The sequence below is a fragment of the Oryctolagus cuniculus genome, chromosome 2 (assembly GCF_964237555.1).
Source record: "Oryctolagus cuniculus chromosome 2, mOryCun1.1, whole genome shotgun sequence".
In the NCBI taxonomy this organism is placed as follows: Eukaryota; Metazoa; Chordata; class Mammalia; order Lagomorpha; family Leporidae; genus Oryctolagus; species Oryctolagus cuniculus.
Window position 1 is genome coordinate 84,203,469 of NC_091433.1, and position 21,527 is coordinate 84,224,995.

Genomic DNA, 21,527 nt, shown 5'->3' on the forward strand with positions numbered 1-21,527 from the left:
AGTTGGTTTTGTTGTTTTTAAATAACAAACCTGTTAAAAAAAATTAAAAAAAAAAAAAAAAAGGGCCGGTGCCGCGGCTCGATAGGCTAATCCTCCGCCTTGCGGCGCCGGCACACCAGGTTCTAGTCCCGGTCGGGGTGCCGGATTCTGTCCTGGTTGCCCCTCTTCCAGGCCAGCTCTCTGCTGTGGCCCGGGAGTGCAGTGGAGGATGGCCCAAGTCCTTGGGCCCTGCGTCTGTATGGAAGACCAGGAGAGGCACCTGGCTCCTGCATTCGGATCAGCGCGGTGCGCCGGCCACAGCACACCAGCCGCGGCAGCCATTGGAGGGTGAACCAACGGCAAAAGGAAGACCTTTCTCTCTGTCTCTCTCTCTCACTGTCCACTCTGCCTGTCAAAAAATAAAAATTTAAAAAAAATTTAAATAACAAACCTGTTTATTATTTCTTACAATCCAAGAACTCATAATCCCAGGAAGGAAAGAAGTCCTATTTCATCTTTTGCATTACAAAGTGAATGTCTTTAAGAATCAAACTTTTCTTTTATCTTCTTTAAATCAAGGGAGCTTAGAATTCAGGGTCAGGCATAGGAGGAGGTTGGTTTCAAAAATGAATTGAATCCAAATACTGTGGTCTCCTATTCTAAAACCTGTATACCTGTGATACATAGTCTAATTACTTGTTTGTTACAATTGTTATTTATTATCTGTCTCTTCACACCAAGAGGAAAAGCTCCATGACAGTAGAGATTTTAGTCATATTTGATAACTGATGGGACTATAAATGTCTAGAACAGTTCCTGGAACATAGTAGAAGCTCAGTAAATATTTATTGAAGGAATATGTGAATGAAAGTCTCTATTCCCCTTTATTTTCTACTTTTTATCTTTTGATTGATTTGGAAGACAGAATTACAGAAAGAGAGAGGGAGAGACAGAAATATCTCCCTTCTTTTGATTCACTCCACAAAGTGCTATAACAGCAGAGATGGGCTGGTCAGAAGCCAGGAGCCAGGACCTTTTTCTGGGTCTCCCACGTGGGTTGCAGGGGCCCAAGCACTTGGGCCCGTCTTCTGCTGCTTTCCCAAGTGCATTTGCACTTGAAACAATTCCACAAAGATGGCCAAGACCACGGACATGCTGGACTCCAGAATAGACAAGGTGATAGCTATAGAAGCATAGCCTCCAAGGAGATTTGAGATCATCTGGTCCAGGAACTTCAGGTGAGTGAGAGTCTAAGCTACGCAGTTTTGTCAGGTATCCTCCTGTTGATTTGGTTCTTCGTGAGTTCCCAGATTTTTATTTTATTTTATTTTTTTGACAGGCAGAGTTAGACAGTGAGAGAGAGAGAGAGAGAGAGAGAGAGAGAAAGGTCTTCCTTTATCCATTGGTTCACACCCCAAGTGGCCGCTATGGTGGGCGTGTTGCAGCCGGTACGCTGTGCCCATCCGAAGCCAGGAGCCAGGCACCTTCTCCTGGTCTCCCATGCAGATGCAGGGCCCAAGTACTTGGGCCATCCTCCACTGCACTCCCGGGCCACAGCAGAGAGCTGGCCTGGAAGAGGGGCAACTGGGACAGAATCCGGTGCCCCAACCGGGACTAGAACCCGGGGTGCTGGTGCTGCAGGCGGAGGATTAGCCTAGTGAGCCGTGGTGCCGGCCATACCCAGATATTTTTAATACTTAGAGGAAGTGCTTGTGAGCCAGCTGGCTTCGTGGAAACTTCCCGTTCCCACCCCAAGCCCTTAGGGAAGGCTGGCATCCGAAGAACAAAGCTCAGAAAACAGCCTCTGATTGTCTTTTTCTCTGTCATTGTTGACTTCTTTTCAGCAAATATTTGTTGCCTCAGCTTGTGTAGATAGTAATCGGCGCAATCCAGCAGTGATTTATGAACATTCAATGCTCACAGCCAAATGATGGGGATTTGCATCATAAACACATCACTAACAATTTATTTATGAACTTATTTATAAATTTATATACACATACACACACAAGGGGTCCTCAAAAGTTAATAGAAAATGCGTATCTTGGCAAAAACTATGTATGGATTTCAAATGTTTTGCACCAAAATAAACATCTTTTAATTCTGTTTTTTTCTTCTTCTGTCTCTGTGTGTGTACTCATATATACACTATTTGCTATGTTGACAAAGAAACATTGCTAAAATTTCAGGTTGGTTCAACAGCCCTCTCTAAATGTGTGGGATCCTCAGCACAGTGGGCTGGCCGCAGCGTGCTGGCGGCGGCCATTGGAGGGTGAACCAATGGCAAAAGGAAGACCTTTCTCTCTGTCTCTCTCTCTCTCACTGTCCCTCTGCCTGTCAAAAAAAAAATGTGTGGGATCCTTATCTCTGCACCCCACTTCTTCCTCACAGTTGGGGCTTCTGGATATCTCCAAGCAGTTTGGTTGTCCCTCAACTTCTCTGTTGCTCAGACCATACTGCTTATCAGGAGTGTGAACTTGAGGCTGGTTGTTCAATAGTCATGGCTCCTTCCTGCTGTTTGATTTCAGGTTTCCCTAACTGCCAGCCTCATATTCTATGACATACTTCAGAAATAGGGTTAAGGTTCATGTTTGTTAACTTGACTGTTTCCTCTGTACACTTCAGAGTCTTACCTCTTGTGAGTGCCTACAGCATGAGCTGGATACCCACTCTGACCTGGGGCTTAGTTGGTGACTGATGGGGGAGCGCAGAGCTGTAGACAGGAAAGTCTAAGATTTGCCTTCCAATGTGATATGATGATTTTGCATTTTTTTGATCTTTAAAAGAGTCCAAATAATACCTCACCAGAAGGCAAATTTGAGGGTTGCCTTCTTTTTCTGGATTCTCCTGCATAAGAGAAATAGTGACAGAACAATAAGAAGGACGGCGCCGTGGCTCAATAGGCTAATCCTCCGCCTGTGGCGCCAACACACCGGGTTCTAGTCCCGGTCAGGGTGCCAGATTCTGTCCTGGTTGCCCCTCTTCCGGGCCAGCTCTCTGCTATGGCCGGGAGTGCAGTGGAGGATGGCCCAGGTCCTTGGGCCCTGCATTCGCATGGGAGACCAGGAGAAGCACCTGGCTCCTGGCTTCGGATCAGCGCGATGTGCCGGCCGCGGCGGCCATTGGAGGGTGAACCAACGGCAAAAGGAAGACCTTTCTCTCTCTCTCTCTCACTGTCCACTCTGCCTGTCAAAAAAAAAAAAAAAAAAAAAAAAACACCAATAAGAGAACAGGAGAAGCAGCCTTTTTAGCAGTAGATGTGAATGGTATGTTGTTAAATTTTCTAAAATAAGAATGTAATTTTTCAACATTTCTTTCCTTGCATCTATAGATTTCTCTGCAGTGATTTTACAAACAAAAAAATGTAACCATACCATGATCCATCTTTTTATTTTCTGTTGTACATTCATGCCAGACTTTTAAAAAGTTTTTGGTCGGTATTTTCCAAATGATGCTTTTTGTCCTAATTTGGGGCAAGGTTACTCTTAGACACTTGTGCTAGATAGAACCATCAGTTTTGCCTTATAGAGTTAGATTGTTGTCAGTACAGAGCATAACCAAGTCCTATCTATTCATCTCTGCTTGTTCTAAAGAATCATTCCCTGAAATCACATCAACAAATCTTATCTTTACTAATATAAGTGAATACCAAGGCATGGGAATCATATTATTGGACAGATATGGCATTTATAATCCCAGCATGGAAAATGGTATTTTATGGATGTTTATTTCTATTATTTATTATTCTCGGAAAAATCATGAAGTGACTTATGTCTATACAGACAGTTACTCTAAAGTATATTTAGATAGTATTACTTTTCATTTGGATCCACTGTTGATATTCACATGGCAGATGCAAAATCACTTATTCACTATGTAACCTCACAGCGAGCCAAACTAAATCCAGGGCACAGCTTGTTTGCCCACCAGTTTGCACATGAAATGTAAATCATTTTAATATTTAAAGAATTAATGTGGCTCACTGAGATTTCTTTGAAAGGGTTGAGGGAAGAGCAATATGCATCTTATAAGAAGTATGCAGAGGGGCTGGTGCTGTGGCATAGCAGGTAAAGCCGCCAACTTGCAGTGCCATCATCCCATATGGGCGCAGGTTCGAGTCGCGACAACTCCATTTTCGATCCAGCTCTTTGTTTTTGCCTGGAAAAGCAGTAGAAGATGGCCCAAGTCTTTGGGTGCCTATACCCATGTGGGAGACCCGGAAGAAGCTTCTGGCTTCGGATTGGCACAGCTCCGACCATTGCAGCCAATTGGGGAGTGAACCAGCAGATGGAAGACTCTCTCTCTCTCTCTTTCTCTCTCTCTGCCTTTCCTTCTCTCTCTGTGTAACTCTTTCAAATAATAAGTAAATCTTTAAAAAAAAAAAAAAAGCATGCACAAAGTTTATTCTCTGTCTGCCTCTAACTTCCTTTCCCCCCAAGCAGTATCCAAACACTCTGTAAACCACCACTGATTCTTGAAAACAAAATGTCCCAACATATTTTTTTACTTTCTCACAATTATTTAATTGTCTTCCTAATTAATTCCACAGTCTGAAATAAATTATTGACTTACCAGACTGTCTTGTTTTCTGTGACAGCCTCAGCAGTAAACAGAGCATTAACAATTCATGACGTGCAGGACATGGTTGTGTTTTCTATGTGCTAATTTGGTAGCACGTTAGAGACATCCTTGGACTCTTCTTCCTGTCGACTCATTTTGGAAGAAGGTGACAGACCGCTGAGCCCTATATATTTGAATAAACAGGTACTTAAAAGAAAAAATAAAGTTCTATTTTGCCAGATGCAACTACTACTGCAGAGATAATTCATTGGAAGTTTTCTTTTGTCCTTTTCTTGTTCATTTTTATTTTCTGTTTTATATAAACAGCAATATTTAACCCATATTCTCTGACATTCTTGGTCTGGGTTACTTATAGATACTCAGTGAGTGCCTTGTGACAAGGTTCAAACTGATTTTCTATGAAAGAAATCTAATCTATGCCATAGAATGGATCAGGTTGTTCTGATACAATGGGTCTTGTGACACAGCCTTGAAAGGTGGGTTGGTCTTTGCTAAAACACAAAATTGCAGATGGAAGGCAGAATATCGACACAGGTACAATCGAGGAAATCACTGATGGAATGGGAGGTGGTGAGGAGTGAAATAAAATCCTACTGGAGGTTGTTCAGTATGGAACATAGGTACAGGATTGATTGGTATGTAAGATACCTTATCTTGTGAGGGAATCAAAATGCCCTAAGATTTGAACTGAGGCATAGGGGCTAGTGAATCATTTTTGGATCCAAAGCAGGGGAGTAATCATCAGAAATAGCACTTGTCTAATGCATATGGGTTGAATTAGAAGAAGCAAAGGGGAAATGACAAACAGATGATGTTGCCCAAACTATGATGTGAGGACGTTTGATGGGGTCAAGAGTAGAAAGAAAGCACATTATGAAGTTACTTAGAAAGTGTATCAGGGGCTGGTGTAGCATAGGGGGTAAAGCCATTGCCAGCAATGCATCCCAGCTGCTCCACTTCTGATTCATTTCTCTGTAGATGGTTTGAGAACACCAGCAGAAGATGGGCTGCTGCTATTCACATGGTAGACCTGGGGGAAACTCCTGGCTCTTGGTCTCAGCCTGGCCCAGACTCAGCCACTGTGGCCATCTTGGGAGTGAACCAGTGAATGGATGATTCTTTCTTACTTTCTCTCCTCCAACAGTGCTTAACTATGAGAAAGACAAGCCCAGTGCTAAAAAAAAGAAACCATTTTTTAATTGTAAGTCTGATGACCTTGATGGGAATAAACATTGGAGACCTGGGGTTAGTTTGTTTCTCTCTCCTCTATCTCTCTTCACTATGACCACACTCCTAAGCCCTAATCAAAATAAACTTAACTAGAAAGGTTTTGGCAAATAACCAAATATAGGATGAAGTATGTAAGGGAAGAAAGGATGGAAAAAGTTATTATATACCATTTTGTGTAGAGGGCAAAACAAAGTAATAGAAATGACAATGATGGTGGAGTAATACAATTATATATTTGGACCCCACATGTGGCATTTATTAGACCTGTAGTGTTAGAAAATGTATTTTCATTCCACGTACAGTATGGAGAAAATCTTCTCTCTCCCTCTCTCCCTCTCCCTCTCAGACTAAATGAGCTAAAAGAGTTGGATCAGAGTGGTAAGAATTCCATAAATGAGGGCTGCCTTTGTCACACAGTCATATTATATTGTATAGATTCTCCTTCAGCATTCCTTGTCTTGACTTTGGTCATGGACCATGTCTCCAGCATGATCTGTCCCTGAGCAAGAGACTACTCTCATACATATCCCCACCCCCAGGAGTTAGCACAAAACCTAGTAAAATATGCATAATATTTATTAAGTGAATAAACAAATTAATGAATCAACTCTTGCTCTTGGTGGAGTGGCGCTTGCATTTCTACTGCTATATTTGAGAGACTGTATGCAGAAGGCCTCTTTACTCAGAATTGAACACTGGTCATCACATTTCCCAGCCTGTATCACAGGGCTGGGGCAGGGGCTAATGGAAGAAATGCTGATTATGTGAAGGGCCTGGAGGTAACAAGAGGGTGGGCCAGAAAAGACAGATCAGTTCCATGCATCTCTTATGCCTGCTCTGAGCTGGAGACTCTCATTGAGAAATTCTTAACTGTGGCAGAGGAATAGTTAAGTTTTTGACTCCGCAGGAGATGTCTCAATATAGAACCATTGGAAATAGGAGCGATGTGGAGATGAAAAGTTTTAATTCTAAGGGCTCATGTTATTAGAGCAGTCAAGTGGAGGAGCAATGAGGAGCTGCATAAAATAAGTAGAATATCATGTAAATTGATCTGAAATTACTGGTAGTTACACTATCTCCAACGAAATGATTCACACTAATTCAAAGAAATGTTTCTTTCCTCTATTAACAGTTTTAGTGCCCTGAGCAGCAGGAAAGTGATGGAAACTGAAGAAGAGACTAGGCCTTGCGCATTCCCTGCCTCTGGAAAGGGCACACCTGCCACACAGCTCTTTAAAGACTGGACTGCCATTGGGAAAGAAATCTGGCTGGGGCCTGGCCAGGTAATCTGTCTTCATTGTCCCTCCTCCTCTTAGCCTCTAGAGTGGCTCAGTATGGTTGGAATGCAGCGCTCATGTCCATTTGTTTTGTTAAATGAAGTCAGCAACTAGTTGCAAGGGTGGGCTTATTGACTGATAAGTCTTAACTATTGTTCTGTTCTAGTGAGTTTGTGTGTAAGCATGTCCACATGTGTACTGTGTTATGGGCAACAACCAAATTATTTTTCAGTTCTCTACAGTAGCTATTAGATACTCAGTGTGCTCTTGTTCTTCCAAAAACTGAATCAGCATGGGCTACTGAGCTAATAGGAAATGGAAGAACTTAGATTCCTAATACTTTTTTATTTCTTTTTTTTTTTTATTTTCTCATAAGCAGTTAAGCCGTTCATGTTGGCCAAAGACAGAAGCCTAGGATTTCTTCCTCTATCACCCTTCCCTGAATCTTAGTTTCCATGTCTATATGGAAAGTCACATTTACAGACAGAGAATCGGGCAAAGGTCCATAAATAGAAAGTGACTGTATGAAATCACATGCAGAATTTACAATCTTATTTTTATGCGTATCTCTGTATTTGATTTATTCTAGGAATTTTGATAATCATGCTCTTAAATCATTTCTAAAACTGTCAGTAATTTGCATCATGGTTGGGCCAGGATATTGCAAAACTGAATATTCATACAAGTGCAAATCATTTATTTCTGCTTCTCTATAGACCTGGAGCAAATACACTTTGATTTAAATTTTCATCAGTAGAGACACCAGGTAGCCTCTCTTGCTCATTTACAAAAGAGCTACCTACTACACTGTGTTCCAATTTATAGTCTGAAATATGTTTAACACATTTTACAAAATGTTTCCTAATGTCCTTCTGAAGATATTACTCTTCATAAGGTTTAAAATAGTTTCATTACAACCACTTAATTTGCATTTATTAAGTTTTTTTTCTAAGTCCAGTTCTTGTTTTGCTGCTGCCAGGCTACTGTAGAAACATTAGAGGGGCCTGTGATGTGGCATAGCAGGTAAAGCCTCTGCATGGGGTGCTGGCTTCCCATATGATTCCCATTGGAATCCTAGATGCTCCACTTCAGATCCAGCTCCCTGCTAGGGTGATTAGAAAAAACAACAGAAGATGACTCAAGTACTTGGGTCCCTGTGTGGGAGACAAAGATGGATTTCCAAGCTCTTGGCTTCCGCTTGGCCCAGCCCTGGCCGTTGTAGCCATTTGGGGAGTAAACCAGAGGATGAAAAGTCTCTGTCTCTCAGTAACTCTGCCTTTCAAATAAATGAGTATATCTTTTTTTAAGAAAAAAATTAGAGATTTTCTGATGACCAAGAGGCCAAAATTCACACGTGTTGACTTTGTTATCCTAACCAGAGTGCATCTTGTTATCTGTGCCACACGATGTCCTAGAATGGAAAATAACATGTAGTAGAGTAGCTGCATAAACCTATAAAAATCATGGGGTGAACTGGTGAAAAATGATGTGCATAGCCTTGCACCAAAAATGGTTGCACAGGCTGTGTATTGCCCATTTTTTGCCAGTATCATTCAAAAAGTAACAAAGTTTCTTTAACTTGCTTGATTGTACACCATGGCTCTGATTACAAAAAAAAAAAAAAAAAAAGTAACCAAAGGGAACATTTAAAAACATAACATTAGGGAATAGCTTGAACTGTAGGCTCTCTGAGTTCACACCTCTCCAGTTTGAAGCCCTGTGTCCTTGTGATAATTTCTAACCTTCTCTAAATCTTAATTTCCTGTCCCCAAAACAGAAGATTTACAAAACAGTTCCCCCGTCACTTAATTGATATAAGATTGGAGGAATATAATAGTGATCAAATATTTAGCACATTACTGATAGGTGTAAGTAAGTTTCAGTTTTCATTATTGCCTTTAAAAAAAAAAGTTAAAACAGAAAAATCACTCCAGTTGCCAGACTGGCATGTAAATAGAAGCTTGGAAGTTGCTACTCACTCCTAAACAGAAATGAAAAGTTGGACAAACTGTAAATCAATAACTTTTCTTAAATCCTTCAGAGAAGTGAGAATGCAGAACACAATTCATAATCAGAGAGCCGGGTAAATCGCAACTCGCTGGCGCGGAACCCAGGAGCAGCAAACTCCACTGGCAGCACAGCCAGGGTAGGAAGACCCGGACTGTACCTGACAAATTGCTGGAGGCGCGTGGGCAAGTCTGAGAGTTGGCGCCTCCAGGGGATGCAGTCATGGGGTGTCCCCACATGTTGGTGGGTTTACCTCTAGAAGTTCACTAGGTCCTCACATTGAACACTGCAGAAATGCCACCTCATGCTTCTGGAAAGGGGTGAGGAGAGGAACTATTTTGAAATATCGTGTTATATTCTGTTCTTTTTTTTTTTTTTAATTTTTTTGACAGGCAGAGCGGACAGTGAGAGAGAGACAGAGAGAAAGGTCTTTGCCGTTGGTTCACCCTCCAATGGCCACCACAGCCGGCACACAGCGCCTATCCGAAGGCAGGAGCCAGGTGCTTCTCCTGGTCTCCCATGTGGGTGCAGGGCCCAAGCACTTGGGCCATCCTCCACTGCACTCCCGGGCCACAGCAGAGAGCTGCCTGGAAGAGGGGCAACTGGGACAGAATTTGGCGCCCGACCAGGACTAGAACCCGGTATGCTGGTGCCACAAGGCTGAGGATTAGTCTATTGAGCCACGGCGCTGGCCATATATTCTGTTCTAATTAGCATGGTTTGCCTTCAGGACAAACTATTTTGCCAGAGCTTAACTGACCTAGGTCAAATACCCAACTCCAGGTGGCTCTTGCTTTCCACGCAGAGAAAGAGAAATTCTCAATCCAGTCCACTCTAGACACCCTGTCCCGCCTAAGGGGGCAGGGGAATGGAGAAGCAGGTGTGAAGGTCGCAATCCAGAGGCACAGGGCCAGTGAAAGACTGAGATGGAATACAAGACTGGAGAATAGCCCTGGCCACCACCTAGAATATTACAGAAAGTTTTAGTACATCACATCTGGCTTTCTTTTTTAAAAAATTATTCAAGATATACAAATTTCATGTATTTCATATATACAGATCTGGGAACATAGTTATTTTCCCCACCCTACCCTCCCTGCCACCCATGCTCTCACTCTTCATCCTCCCTCTTGTATTCACACTTAATTTTTACAAAGAAAGATCTACTTTCAGTTTACTTTATACTCTTAAGATTAACCCTACACTAAGTAAAGAGTTTAACAAATGGTATGAAGAAAAAGGCACTGTTCCTCAACAGTAGAGACAAGGGCTATAAGCAATCATTGAATCTCAAAATGTCAATTTCACCCTTATACATTACAGTTTAGGTTTCAATACAAAACTCTAAGATGTACTGAAATAGTAAGAAGCACTGTTTGAAGAAACAGAGACAGCATCAAACCCAGATTCATAGATGGCAGGAATGCTGGAAATATTAGGCTGGGAATTTGAAATAACCGTGATTAATATGCTAAGGGTTCTAACAGATATGAAGAACAGATGGGCAATGGAAGCAGAGGGATAGAAATTCTCAATAAGAGCCAAAATGATATTCCAGAGATCAACAATGTAACAGAAATGCAAACTGCTTCTGAAGAACTTTGTAGACTGGCCATGGCAGAGTATAGATTCTCTGACCTGAAGAGTAGCTCAATAGAAGATTTCCAAACCGAAAACTGAAGAGAAAAAATATGAAAAACAAACCCCGAACAGCACAGAACCGTCCAAGAGTTATACAGAACTCAAGGAGGTCTTCCATGCATGCGGTAAGAGCAGCAGAAAGGGAAGAAACAGAACAAAGGAACAGAAGAAATATTTGAAATCATGGCTAAGGATTTCCCCCTCCAAATTAATGTAGGAGGACAAGCTATGGATCCAGAAAGCACAGAGAATACTGGATAAATCATTTTCTTATTACAGAAAATTAAAAAAATGAAGAAAAAATCCTGAAAATAGGTAGTGGGGAAAAATGTCCTTCCCCATTGAGGAATAAAGGTAAGAATTACAGTTGACTTCTCAGAAATCATGGGAGCAGGATGAGAATAAAGTGTAATATTTAAAGTAATGCAAGAAAGATCTATCACCAATCTAGAATTCTGTCCCTTGAGAAATTATCCTTTAAAAGGAAAGGAGGAAGGAGGACATTTGGCCTAACAGTTAACACACTGGTTAAGATACCCATTTCTCTCATTGGAGTGCTTGGGTTCACTGCCTGGCTCTGGTTCTTGATTCTGATTTCCTGTTAATGCAGACCCTAGAAAGCAGCAGGTGATAGCTTAAGCAGTTGCATGTCTGCCACCCATGTGGTGGACCTGTCCACATTCAAGGATTGGAAGAATTAATATTATTACAATGCCCATACTACCAAAAGTGATGTAGAGATTCAATGTGATCCCAATCAAAATACCAACAATATTCTTCTCAAATCTAGGAAAAAATATGCTAAAATTTGTATGGAAACTGAAAAGACCCCGAATAGCTAAAACAATCTTAACAAAAACAAAGCTGGCAACATCACAATACCAGGTTTCAAGACATACTACAGGGCAGTTATAATCAAAACAGCCTGGTACTGGCACAAAAACAGACATATAGAAACATATAGACTAATGGGAGAGAATAGGAATCCAGAAATCAGTCGAACATCTACAACCAACAAATCTTTGGCAAAGGAGCTAAAATCAATCCCTGGAGAAAGGATAATCTCTTTAACACATGGTGCTGGTAAAATTGGATCTCCACATGCAGAAGTATGAAGCATGATTCCTACTTTATACTTTATATAAAAATCAACTCAAAATGGATCAAGGTTCTAAATCTATGACCTGATACCATCAAATTACTAGAGGAGAACATTGGGGAAATGCTGCAAGACACTGGCATAGCTAAAAGCTTCTTGGGAAAGACTCCAAAATCACAGGCAATGAAAGCCAAAATATACAAACAGGATTATATCAAGCTGAGAAACTCCTGCACCACAAAGAAACCGCTCAGCAAAGTGAAGAATTGGAGAAAATGTTTGCAAACTATGAAACTGATAAAGGATTAATATCCAGAATCTATAAAAGCTCAAGAATCTCAGCAATAACACAAAACGCAATCCAGGTAAGAAATGGGCAAAGGACTTGAACAGGCATTTTTGAAGAGATAAGTTCCAATGTCCAACAGACATATGAAAAAATACTCAGAATCAATAGCCATCAGGGAAATGCAAATCCAAACCACAATGATGCTTCCCTTTACCCCAGTTAAAATGGCTGTTATAGAGAAATCAAGAAACAATAAATGCTGGTGAGGATGTGGGAAGAAGGTACCCTTATGCATTGTTGGTGGGAATATAAACTAGTACAGCCGTTGTAGAAGACAGTATGTAGATACCTCAGGAATCTGAAAATAGAATAAAATATTACATGAAATTTGTTTACCTTAAATAAAAAAAAAGCTTGGTAAATTAGCAATACAGGTAGGCAGGGAGACTTCCTCAGCTTGATAACGAATATTTATATAAAACTTACAGCTAATCTAATGCTTATGGTAGCTTTTACACTAAGATCAGAAAAAGGCAAGGCTGTTCCCATTTACCATTGTTTTTCAGTATTGTATCAGAGGTTCTAAATAATATGGGAAGAAAGAAAATGAAATAAAAGATGTTCAGACTGTGAAAGCAAAAAAATAATGCTGTCTGTTCACAGATAATATGTTTGAATATATAGAAAATCTGAAACAGCACAAACCTCTGTGGACTAACAAGTAATCAAGCAACATTGCCGGTCACAAAGTTGATACAGAAAGGTGAATTTTTTCCTATTTCCTAGCAATGAACAAATGGAAATTAAAATTAAAAAACACAATCCCATTTAAATTGTCATTTCAAAAAAATAGTGTTTTAAATGGTAAGTATAGCAAAATACACACAAGATTCATATCAGGAAATCTATATAGCCTTCTGATGAGAGAAATCTAAGAAGATTTAAATATTAATAGGAAATAGGGGTGATTTTACTTGTTTCTTATTTGTGTGCCTTTCATTTCTTCTTGTTGTCTCATTGATCTTTCTAGTATATCTAGAACTATACTGAATTGAAGTAGTCAGAGTGTACATTCTTATCTTGTACATTCTTATCTTAGAAGGAAAGCTTTCAGTTTGTCTGCACTGATAATGATGTCAGTTGTAGGTTTTTCATAAAAGGTGTTTATTTTGTTGCAGAAATTAATGTCTATATCTAAATTGTTGAGAGGATTTAACAAAAAATTAAATTTTGTTAAATGCTTTTTGAACATCTCCTGTGATGATCAGGAATTTTATCTTTCATTTTGTTAATATGATATATCACACTGATTGATTTGCTTATGTTAAGCAACCTTAATTCTCAAGGATAAAGAGAAATAAAGAATATACAGAAATGAAAATATTGCATGATTTCACTTGTTCAAAACAGTTGAATATAAAGAAACACTTAGTAGAGTGGGGAGAAAAGGAAAAAAGAGGTCTAGGTTAAAATGTGCAAAGTCGCACTTACGTAGGGCAAATAAGTTTAAATCATAGCATGAGAATGCTAGCTGATGATATTTTATTGGATAGTGTGTATTTGTATTTTTTAGTTGATGTTTCCATACACACAGAAAAGGAAGCCATGTGATATAACAGAGATTTTTGTTTTCTTGAATGTAGTAGACATTTCACTATAAATAGGTATAAAAAATTTTGTGTACCTTAAATAGACTTTGTAAATAGAGATAAGAAAGACTTAAATAAATGGAAATGCATTCTATGTTCATGGAATGAAATATTAAGATATTTGCAAGATGTAGTTCTTCCCGATTTGAACTACAGATTCAAAGAAATCCCAATGGAAATACAACAGAGCTATTTTTTTAAGATTTATTTATTTTACTTGAAAGTAACAGTTACACAGAGAAAAAAGAAGAGACAGAGAGAGGCAGAGTTGGTCACAATGGCCGGAGCTGCACCAATCCAAAACCAGGAGCCAGGAGCTTCTTCTGGGTCTCCCACACATGTGCAGGGGCCCAAGGACTTGTGCCATCTTCTGCTGCTTTCCCAGGCCACAGTAGAGGCCTGGATTTGAAGTGGAGCAGCTGGGACTCAAACCGGTGCCCATATGGTTTGCTGGCACTGCAGGTGGCAGCTTTACCCACTACGCAACAGCGCCAGCCCCCAGCAAAGCTATTTTATGGATGCTCTAAAGTTTGTATGGAGTGGCAAAAACTCCACAATAGCCAACACAATATTCAAGGAAAAGAATGAAGTGTAAGAACTGACATTGTTAAATTTAAGACTTGTAGTGAAGACAGTACAGTATTTGTGAAAGAATAGACAAGGTACAGAACAGCGAGCACCGAAAGAAATGCACACACATAGTCATGGTTCAGTAATCTTTGACAAAGAACAAAGACAGAACATGAGAACACATAGCATTATCAACAAATGGTGCTGGGAAACTGGATATCCCATGCCAAAAACAGGGGAATGTAAACACAAACATTACACCCCAACAACAGGTCAGTCAACATGCAGCACAGACCTGAACATAAACCAAACATCTTTAAGTTATTAGCGATAACACAGGAGAAAGTCTAAATGACCTTGGGTTTGTTGAAGACTTTTTAGATAAACATAGAGAGCATAATCCATTAAAGAAGGAATGATGAGCTGAGATTAGTTAAAATTAAAAATACCAGCTCTGTAAAAGACACTGTCGGGAGAATAAAAAGACAAGCTATAGACTGGGAGAAAATATTTCAAAAGACATATCTGATAATGGGCTTCTATACAAAAACACAAAGAACTCTTAAAATTCAACAATTAGAAGGCAAATAACCCGATCAAAAATTGGGCCAAAGATTTTTTTGTTTAGATTTATTATTTTATTTTAATTTTTAAGCAAAATATTATGGTTAAACCAAATACAAAGCATTTTGAAAGATTAATAGAAGGCAGCATATACCAAAAGATGCAAAGGTGGTTAACATTCAAAATAAATAATGCAAAACATTCATGTGGGTGGAAAATACAAGAAGAAAATCACACAATCATTTAGATTAAATGTTAAAAAGTATTTCATAAAATTCAATATCTAGTTATAAAAAACTGCTCACAGCATAGTAAAAAATAGCATTTTCCTTATTATGATTAATATTATTTACAATGAGGCTATAAAAAAGCACAATTACCACAAAACATTGAAAACTTTTTCCCTGGGAGTAGAGCTGGACAAGTCTTCCTCTTCTCACTATCTCTCTTTAACTTTGTCCTGAAGATTTTGTCAATGACATTAAACAACCAAAAGGAAATATCAGATATAAGGGTCAACTTTTAAGCAAAAACAAGTCAGTATGTGGAGATGTCACTTTGTGTACAGAGATAAAATGTCTTAAAAAATTACTTCACCAAAGAAATATGCTTTTAAAAAGTATACTCTGGGGCTGGCGCTGTGGCTCACTAGGTTAATCCTTCTCCTGTGGCGCCAGCATCCCATATGGACTCTGGGTTCTAGTCCCGGTTGCTCCTCTTCCAGTTCAGCTCTTTGCTGTGGCCCAGGAAGGCAGTGGAGGATGGCTCAAATGCTTGGGCGCCTGTACCTACATGGGAGACCAGGAGGAAGCACCTGGCTCCTGGCTTCGGATCAGCGCAGTGTGAAGGCTGTAGCGGCCATTTGGGGGGTGAACCAACAAAAGGAAGACCTTTCTCTCTGTCTCTCTCACTGTCTAACTCTACCTGTCAAGTAAAAAAAAAGTGCATACTCTATATGGTATGTCATGAGGGAAATGTAAATTAAAATAATAGTGAGATACCTCTGTGTACCTGTTAGAATGGCCAAAATCTAGAACACTGATAATGCCAAATGTTGGTGAGGATGGGGAACAAGAAGAACTCTGATTCATTGCTGGTGAGAATGCAATATGGTACAACAACAATGGACGCTCTTTTGGCTGTTTCTTGCAAAACTAAACACACTCTTAACATAGTATCCAGCAATCATACTTCTTAGTATTTACAAAAAAAAAGATGTTGAAAACTTATATCTACATAAGATCTTCATAAGGATCCTTATAGCTGCTTAATTCATAATTGCCAAAATATGGATGCAACCAAAATGTCCCTCAGTAGGTGGCTGGATAAATAAACTGTGCTATGTCCTGACAATGGGATATTTTTCATTATAAAAAATGAATGGAACATCATTCCATGGAAGGACATGGAGGAGAATTAAATATATATTACTAGGCCAGCGCCGCAGCTCACTAGGCTAATCCTCCACCTGCGGTGCCGGCACCCCAGGGTTCTAGTCCTGGTCGGGGCAACAGATTCTGTCCCGGTTATCCCTCTTCCAGGCCAGCTCTCTGCTCTGGCCTGAGACTGCAGTGGAGGATGTCCCAAGTGCTTGGGCCCTGCACCCGCATGGGAGACCAGGAGAAGTACCTGGCTCCTAGCTTCGGATCAGCGGGATACCCTGGCCTGAGCGCGCCGGCCGCAGCGGCCATTGGTGGGTGAACCCACGGCAAAAGGAAGACCTTTCTCTCTGTCTCTCTCTCTCACTGTCCACTCTGCCTTTCTCTCTCTCTCTCTCTATATATATATATATATTACTAAGTGATGTATGCTCATCTGGAAAGGCTACCTGGTGCATAATACGACTGCATGATCTGGAGAACACAAAAATATGAAGAGTAAAAAGATCGATGTTTGGGGGCATTATAGAAGAAGGATAAATAGTAGGAGGCAGAGGGCAATGAGACTACTCCCTATGATAGTACAACTACTTTGTACAACAGTACAGCAGCAGACACTTGTCATTATCAACTGGTCCGAATGCACAGATTGTGTACCAGTAAAAGTCGATCCTAATGTAAATTCTTGGATTGCTCAGCTTCCAATAAATTTCTATTCTTCATAAGCCCCTGGTTTGTGATATTTTGTTACAGCAGCCTGAATGGACTAAGACGTAAACCATAGACTCTGGGTTGTAATGATGTGCCTGTAGAGATTCAGCAGTTGCCTAAACAACAGTGAGGTAGAGGATGGTAAGAGTGGAGGAAGCTATGCATAGGTGTTGGTGTGGGTTCATAGGGGGTCTCTGTGCATGGTGCTCAACTCTGCTGTGAATATCAAACTGCTGTTAAAAGTAAGGTGCTCTAACAATAAGGTCTGAAAAATAAAGTCTGTTCTAAACAAACAGCAAACTAGATAGAGCCTCCAGAGCACCCTTAGTCATTCAGAAAGTCATTCAAATAATTCAGAAAACTCTGAGGAGTGTGTGTGTGTGTGTGTGTGCGCGCGCACATGTGTTCACATTAGTATACATATTTTTGAAGTGTTCCTATGAATATATGTGTCCCTTCCACAATCCATGTTCTACCTTAATCCTCATTGTGGTAAGTGTTAACAGGTGGAACATTTTGAGAAGCAATTAAATCATGAGTGCTCTGCCTTCATGGGTGGATTAACGCCCTGCATAAAGGATGGAGGGAATTTGCTTATTCCTGTTTTACCCTGTCACCTCTCTGCCATGTGAAGACACAGCGTTTGCTGCCTCTGCAGAGAGAGCACAAGGCACCAGCTCTACAGCAGAAAGCAGACTCACTGGACACTGAACATGCTGCTGCCTTGGTCTTGGACTTCAAGCCCCAAAACTGTGAGAAATATATTTCTATTATTTACAAATGGCTCAGTCCTAGGTATTTTGTCTTAATGGTGTTAACAGACTAAGATGGATAATTGCAGGGGCCAGCGTTTTAGTGAAGCAAGTTAAGCTGCAGCCTGTGACGCTGGCATCTCATGGGCACCGCTTGGAGACCCAGTTGTTCCATTTCCAATCCAGCTCCCTGCTAAAGCACCTAAGAAAAACAGAAGAGGGCCCAAGTGCTTGGGTCCCTGCATCCATATGGGAGTCCCAGAGGAAGCTCCAGGATCCTGGTGTTGGCTTGGTACAGCCATGCTCATTGTGGCCATTTAAGAAATAAGCCAACAGCTGGGAGATCTCTCACGTGCTCACTGTTTCTGTCTCTCTCTCTCCCCTACCTCTCTCTGTATCTCTGCCTTTCAAATAAATGAAAATAAATATTTTTAAAAATAGGTCATGGTAAACCTATGTATGTGAACATAGCTTTTTCCTCTCTGAACACTTAAGAGGGCAAGGGATCACCTGTTGGGGGCGTTAAATAAACCTTGAAAAAATGAACCAATCTCCTGCTTCTTGAAAGATTATTAAAGATCTCCTAGTAAGAAAATATCTAGGATTGTTCTATCCTATTATTTATATGGAACATAAATGTTTATTGATAGTGCTACTTCAGATGGCTATAAAACTGGATTTTGCCAGGAAAAGTGACCACGGGAGAAATAATTGCTCTCTGAAGAAAGGGATATGGAAGAATAAGATCTCCCCTTGTGACATTAATGTGGTAGTAATACACGCAGCAACTGGAAATGTACTTGAGTACCTGGAGCACCTGTCATCTTTTTTTGAGGAATATTTGTGTGTAACATAGGTGTGTTTCATGTAGTGTGTGTGTGTGTGTGTGTGTGTACATACAGGGGTAAGGGCTAGGAGACTGGGAATAAGAGGTTACAGAAATTATATAAGGTATAAGGATATACAATACTTACTCCAGCTTTCTATTTATTTAAAAGCTTCTTTTATATTTAAAGAATTTATCTTGTTGGATCATAGAATTACAGGCATACTGTAAAAATTTGAAAAGGATTCTGATTTTATCTCTTTCTCCTTTTAACATATTATTTAAATTCTTGTTCTAGCTTCCTCACATATTTTTTGCATTGCTTTCCCCCACAACATGTGTACTAATTTACATTTTTCTTACAGATAGTATAAGTATTTTTCACATTGCTAAATCATGTTCATTACCACTCATTTTCATCTTTATGTAGCTGTGTAAGATTGAATGTAAACATTGATGTAATCATCATCCTACTATTGGAGTCTAAAGGTTTTCACTTTTTTCTTTGAAAAATATTGCCTGATGACTACCTAAGTACCTAATGCTTTTGTCACATTTTGTTTTCTCTCTTTTTGAGATTTACATAATGTAATTACTGGTTAAAGAATTTGAATATGTGCTGTGGACATTTGATGCAGCAATGAAGACGCTGTTTGGGACACTGGCATCCCATATCGGAGTCTCTGAGTTCAAGTCCTGCTCCACTCCTGATTCTGGCTTTTTGGAAGGCATCAGATGATGGTTCAAGTGGCCCTGGCCATCCCTGTGGGAAACCTAATTGAATTCTTGGCTCTTGGCTTCAGCTTGACCCAGCCCCAGATGTTGTGAACATGTGTGGAGTGAACCAGCAGATGGGATATTTTTCTCTCTCCATCTCCCTCTATGTCTCTTTCAAGGTAAACTGAATTTTTATATACATATATATATATTCATGTTATATATAAAAATTCATTTTATTTATAACAATTCATTATATAATATAAATTCATATATATAAATGCATTTGTTTTAAAGGAAGAAAATAGATATTTTCATGGTTAAATACAGCTTTCTGAGACCTAATTTTCAGAAGAAATAAATGTTCAGACTTTTATCAATGTGCCCTTCTAAATTCTCACTATTCAGACCCAGATCCTATCACCGATGCCCCTTTCAAAAAATGTAGTACCTCACTGGGGGTGTGGAAGTTGAGGAGCCTTGTGTTTCCTAAACCCAGCATAGTTAAACAGAAGTCTTAATCATCACACTTCTTAAAGAGCCTCAACTACAAGCAAAGCCAAACAGGTTCTACCCTTTATTTATCTTGCTTCCACATGTAGAGAATAAAGCTTCATCTTCTTCATGACCCTGACTCGGAGCTCAACATGGATGTGGCGCTCACGAGGGAGTGGGAATTGCAGACAGCTCACCTATTTCTAAGCAAGCAGTACAGGAGAGGCCCGGGACTGAACCAAAGGGATGCATGAAAAATAGCTTAAATATTAAGCAGCTACTGCCTGTCATTCTGGTCTGAGAGAAGAAAATACATAAATAAAAATTAAATAAGAGAAAGAGGCTAAAAATAAAATCAGATGAAGCGAATGAAACTGAAACTTTGAATATAAATACAATTATACATCTTTGGGCGAAATCCATAACCAGTTTTCGGCAATGCCCACCTGACTTACTCATTGAATTGCGAAATGAGAGAATATAAATCAGAGTTGACAACGAGGTCTTATTTCCCTCTTTAGAGGTTTTAACTGAATAATAAATCATATAGCTCCCGCATCATGGACCTCTTAGGATTCAGTTCCACTCTCCTTGTTGGTGCCTACAAACAATAATTCCTACTACGGGACACAGGTGGAGAGCAGACACCCTTCCACAGGCCATCTCCACCCATCCTAATTAAGCAGGTCAGGAAGAGGGGAAAAGATGGGTTTATTCCACCTGGGAGGCACAGACCTGCCTGTTCATCTGAAAAGAACCAGTGTTTCAGTGCTATCTCAGGTTGCTATCAAATTATTTTTCAAACACAATTTCCTTTTGTTAAGTACTACCTGTAACACGTGAGTATCTGTTAAAAATTCAAGCACTCAGATACATACAGAACAATGAATTATAGCTTGAGTTCATCCTGCCCTCTGGTCTCCCCAGCTGTCCCAGAATCAACTACATTAACATAATTCACCATATAAACATCCAGCATCTTTCTCTCTTTGCCTTTACTATATATGTGCATGTATTTTTAACTAAGTATATACATTATACATATACACAAACATATAATTTAGTTTTTAAATAAATAGTAGTACGCTGTACGTATTATGTGACCTCATAGTTTTTTTGTTTCACTATTCACATATTTTGCAAAGGTTCCTTTAAACCATAGGTATATGCACATAAACATATATACGTATTGCTGTTTCACTCTGTTTAAATGCAGCATTGCATTTTTACTTATACTTGTAATTTACTTAATAATTTATTATTGAAGACCAGTTAGATGATTTTCAGATTTTTACTTTAAGAAGCAATACTGCAGTAAAACACCTGTGTGTGTGTGTGTGTGTGTGTGTGTAATCATGTCATTAGGATAGATTTCAGGAAGTAAAATAGCCATGTCAATTTGGTTTGCACATTTAAAATCTGATAAACCTTGCCAAATTGTTTTCCACAGTATAGAAGAGTAGCACTTTTCTCCCACACTTGCCAATACTGTACCTCATAAGTATATTTGCAAAATTATGGTCAAAACCATTTGCCTCTGCTCATTTATATTATATCCCTAAATATTAATGAGACTGAATATCTTTTAAAGTATTTCTTGACCAAAATACATTTATTTTTACATGAATTTTTATTATATTTTTTCCTAGTTTATTTTTCCTTTTCTCTGAGTTGTCTTTCTTATTGATTTTTGATGAACATACACATATATGATTTTTGAAAAGTTTCTTGCACTTTGGTTAAATTTATTTACCCACCAGA

The 21,527-nt window shown here is 39.6% G+C and overlaps 1 long non-coding RNA gene across 2 annotated transcripts in view; it reads left to right on the forward strand.

Annotated features, from left to right (window-relative positions):
• Positions 1-21,527, forward strand: part of LOC127487678 (uncharacterized) — a 67,235-nt gene that overhangs the window by 22,552 nt on the left and 23,156 nt on the right. Inside the window, exons 2-3 of one of the 2 annotated variants that reach the window (XR_007914730.2) lie at positions 4,577-4,743; positions 6,923-19,450. This is a non-coding gene — a long non-coding RNA (uncharacterized lncRNA). The remainder of the gene's footprint in view (positions 1-4,576; positions 4,744-6,922; positions 19,451-21,527) is intronic. The other variant, XR_011386360.1, reaches the window with a different exon arrangement.